Raw genomic sequence first — 4,670 nt, 5'->3', positions numbered from 1 at the left:
TATTCGCCTATCTTTAAACGTTAATATCTCGTTAAATATTGCGTCAACTGCAAAATGGTACAAAACTATTTTGTTCCCCTTGATCCAATCTACGTCCCCATTGTATTTCGATCCGTTTTTTTGAGACACCCTGTATATACGAGTATATTGTATTATATAAATAATATAGCTTACAGAGCGTAAACTCCTAAATCGATTTCATCAATATTTTATATTTTTTATTTAGTATAGGCAGCATTTTTAGTAACAAAAATATGAAATAAACGAGAAACAAGTAATAATACAAGGAAAATTTAACATTACAATCATATATCGTGTATTAGGTTAAAGTGTTTCATTTCCAAGGATGATAAAATTCTTTCTGATTTCGGGGTAATATAAAAACAAAATATTATTTTATCGATGCATGTAGGGGAGAATTAAGCTGGAATCTATTTAGATCGCAACGCAACGTGACATACTTTCTGGACACGGAGAAAACCCGCGAAACGCAAGATTGTCATAGTTGAGATAAATTTTTAATTTATTAATCTAACGTTTTTGCATCAGTTACACCGAGCATATTTGATCAGAAACGATATTTTAAATATACAGTTAAAAATGTATTATATTTATATTACTTATTAAGGATTATTGAATGTTTTTACTAGCTAATGCGGGGATATAAATCATTTTTTAAATCCATTTTCCCTTTTATCAAATTTATAAATTAATGAAGCCACCTGGGGGCGGCTAGATGTTGGTGCCTAGGGGCGGCAAAATGTTTAATTCGTCACTGATGAATATTTTAAGTAGAAAAACAATTATTACCGAAAAAAGTAATACCGTACAAGCATCCTATCCAAGCTTACATAGCATGACAGCTCTGTAAGCTTGGTTAGGACGCAGCCTTTAGGTTTAAGCGATCAATATGGATTTAGCAAATCTCCCCTATATTTAATTCACTTCCATATAGAGTTGCTATACAAAGCACCTGAATTATTACGCTGTACTTCTCCCTTGAAGCTGAATGTTCGTGATTTGCAAAGAGGGGATGTATATTCATTCGCCACAGTTTTGTACGAACTACAAGGACGACATGGACCATTCGATATCACTGATTTATCAACAGATGAAATATTAACAAAAGTAAAAAAAACAGATTATGAAACATCACCGTTTAGGTAAGCTATTGTAAATATAACTGTAAAAACTATATAACTTTATAATTTTTATTAAAAAATTTGAAGAAATTTTCTTTTTTTTTCTCATGTGAAATAATGACAGACCGCCATTGAATCAACTGGATAATACGTTCGATTTCGTTTGTAAATGTTTGCTCGAATGCTGGTCAGAAAATCCGGAACTCCGTCCATCAGATTTTAAAATGATCAGACACAAATTGGGACCGCTATAAAAGGGCATGTGAGTTTTTTGTAATATTATATATTTGTTAATATCACAATATATACACAAAATAGTATTTTATTAATCCATAATTAAATAATGTATATATATATATATATATAATTAATCCGTATCAAGGAAAGCAATATTTTCAAAAATTTATTAAATCTACTTTTTACTTAATCACGTTCGCTTATGTTTTCCTTTTAGAAAAGCGAATATCGTAGACAATGTGATGGCGATGATGGAAAAATATACAAATAATCTTGAAGCACTTGTTAACGAACGGACAGACCAATTAACTGAAGAAAAAAAGAAAACAGATGCATTGCTATACGAAATGTTACCGCGTTACGTAGCTGAACAACTAAAAATGGGACACAAAGTAGAGGCTGAAAGTTTCGACTGCGTTACCATTTATTTCAGCGACATAGTTGATTTTACGTCCATGCGGAAAGCACGCCATTAGAGGTAATTTTTATATATAATTATAAATGTATTATTGATTGCTGTAAACTCGTTCATTTTTCCTACTAAGAATATATGTATGTATATATAATATATATATATTTATACATATGTATAACTATATGAGAGGCAGACTTTCAAAATGCGTTTTGTCCAAAATTTGTAATTTTCAAAAAACGAGAAAGAAAGAAACTCTTTACACAAGAAAATTACGCACTTTACAGAAGTGGGATGTGAAATATTAAACAAAATTTGCTAAACAATTGCTAAAAATGTTAATAAATGCATTTTGTTTGTCTTTAATTAAAAAATATAATGCACTTCGAAATGTCTATGTTTTTTCAACATATAAACTAACGATGAAAAAATGCTTTCTGAACATCTCAGAATAGTTTATAATATGAATCTTTTAACATTGAACACTACGCCACCTCTAACTAAAAAAATGAAATTTTGGACAGAATGTGTATTTGGAAAGTTTGCTCTTTATATATTCTATATATATGCGCATATACATAGAGTATATATAGTTATACATATGCATAATTATACATAGCTACATACCCTACTTCTTTCGCGCAGATAGTTGACTTCCTGAATGATTTATATACATGCTTCGACTTGACGATACAAAACTATGACGTTTATAAGGTCGAGACAATCGGAGATGCTTATGGTGAGTATTACGAAAGCAAAATTGTTTATGGCAATTATTTAAAATATAACTTTGTAGTGGACAAGAAAATTGTGTATTAAAAAGACTATCCAATAACTCCGTCATTTAATTCCGTTGTCTCAATCAAATTTTGTCTCCTAGGTAAGCGGTTTGCTGATAAGAAATGATATTCAGCATGCTAGTGAAATAGCGAGCATGTCGTTGTGTCTTTTAGATGCCATTAAACAGTTTATCATACGTCACAGACCGTTTGATAAATTACAACTTCGCATAGGAATACATTCCGGTATGTTTTAAAGCGAAAAGAATGTCTAATAACAATGAGTAATAATAATTTTTTGGTAGGTCCAGTATGCGCTGGCGTTGTTGGATTAAAAATGCCACGGTACTGTTTATTCGGTGATACAGTAAACACTGCTAGTCGGATGGAGTCTACAGGATTACGTGAGTATTATTAAAAATTATTTTTTAAAGTACATTTAATTAAACAAAATAAATGTAAATATATAAACATGTCACAAATAATTGAAATTGCAAAACCTTATATATAAAGGGTATTTCAAAATTTACGCCCGCGAAGTACAAGATATGATACTTTATGCTCTTGTATATAATAGCTTCAGAATGTATAGAACATCCTGTATATAATAGCTTCAATCTTTATTTCTTGTCTAAATATTATAGAGATGATTAAAAAAAAACATAATTCTTAATACACACAAATCTGATCTGTGTTTTTGTAGCGCTTAAAATTCAGTGCAGGAGAGGAAGGAGGAGCTATGAGACGAAGCAGCTGTTAGATCAGCTGGGAGGATTTAATTTTATAGAACGAGGAGTGGTTTCCATGAAAGAAAAAAGCGAACGTCTAATATATTGGTTGATCGGAGAAGATCCGATATTACGTAGCGAGCATAGCAAGGAAAGAGCAAGCAAACAAAGCGGTAAAAAAAATCAACGTGGCTCTAATTCCTCGAAGTTCTCTAAAGAACAAATCTCTCGTCAGATTAACTTTCATGAGATGTTCCAGCGATTCTCCGAAACGTTTGCGATTTACCAGTTCAGATCAACTTGATCAAAAAGGCTCCAGGGTGAGTCAATCAAAATCAATAGCCGACAACAGTCCATGCAAAACGAAGGTTTCATGCGTATTACGATCGTCCTGTATGGAAAACTGGCAATCCTCCAGCAATTCATGTCCCTGCGTCGAGAAGCTCTACGATCAGGAAACCCAGCCGGAACTGATGAAACACGAATTGTCGTCAAACATCAAGAACGTATCGCTATTTCGAAGCAATCTGATCTTCGGTAACGAGTCATGTTTTCTACGTCCTGAAGCCAAAAGTTTCCGCTTCAATACACCCGGGATACTCCAACTTACTTGTAAATCGGTACCTAACAGTCCCAAGCATAGCATAGCACAACTGAATGCTCAAAAGAGAGCGGTGCAGTCATACAAAGAAATCGATAGGTGGGATGTGATGACACCACTAATCTATTATCCGGGTGGTCGCTTGGATTCAGAGATTTAAAATCACCACAAACGATATTAAACATGATAACAAAATTTATGGAATTATATGCTTCATTTATATGTATAGGAATATATCTGTAGAATTAACTTAACAATCAAGAACACAAACAAATACACCGGATACATAAAAAAACAACATAATCCATAATTTGCCTATCATAATTTAGTGCCAATTGGTACGGTACACTTTAACTATTCTAAAAGATTTACAATAAAAAGTTTCTCGCTTACAGTATATAAAGAACCAAAGTGCACGTATAAACATTACACATAGATATCAATGTATTTAGTTAAAACAGAACAATGATATATATATATATATATATTTTTTTTACTCTCCCAACGCATAACGACAATATATTCCCTACGTTAGTACAATTATAAAAGGCTCGTGCTTCTTAAATGTCTAGTCAATGTTAATATAAGTATCTTTGTCTCTAACTACTTTCATATAACCGCCAAACATTATATGTAAAAACAGATGAATTTTTCTAACGTTATACAAAAAGAATCAACAAATCGTTAGTAATCAAAAAGAGAAAAATATTATTTTTAAATATTTTTCAGCAATGTTCATTTACTTTCAGGAAAATATTTATTTTCATATAT

The 4,670-nt window shown here is 31.7% G+C and overlaps 1 pseudogene; it reads left to right on the top strand.

Annotated features, from left to right (window-relative positions):
• The first annotated feature begins 955 nt into the window (after positions 1-955).
• On the top strand, positions 956-4,083 carry LOC108720929 (atrial natriuretic peptide receptor 1-like; annotated as a pseudogene).
• Positions 4,084-4,670: the final 587 nt, after the last annotated feature.

This window comes from Mycetomoellerius zeteki, unplaced genomic scaffold (genome assembly GCF_001594055.1).
Source record: "Mycetomoellerius zeteki isolate Tzet28-1 unplaced genomic scaffold, Tzet1.0 scaffold1036, whole genome shotgun sequence".
Taxonomy (NCBI): Eukaryota; Metazoa; Arthropoda; class Insecta; order Hymenoptera; family Formicidae; genus Mycetomoellerius; species Mycetomoellerius zeteki.
The sequence above is the reverse complement of the archived record's forward strand: the minus strand, read 5'-3'. Positions and strand labels throughout refer to the sequence as shown.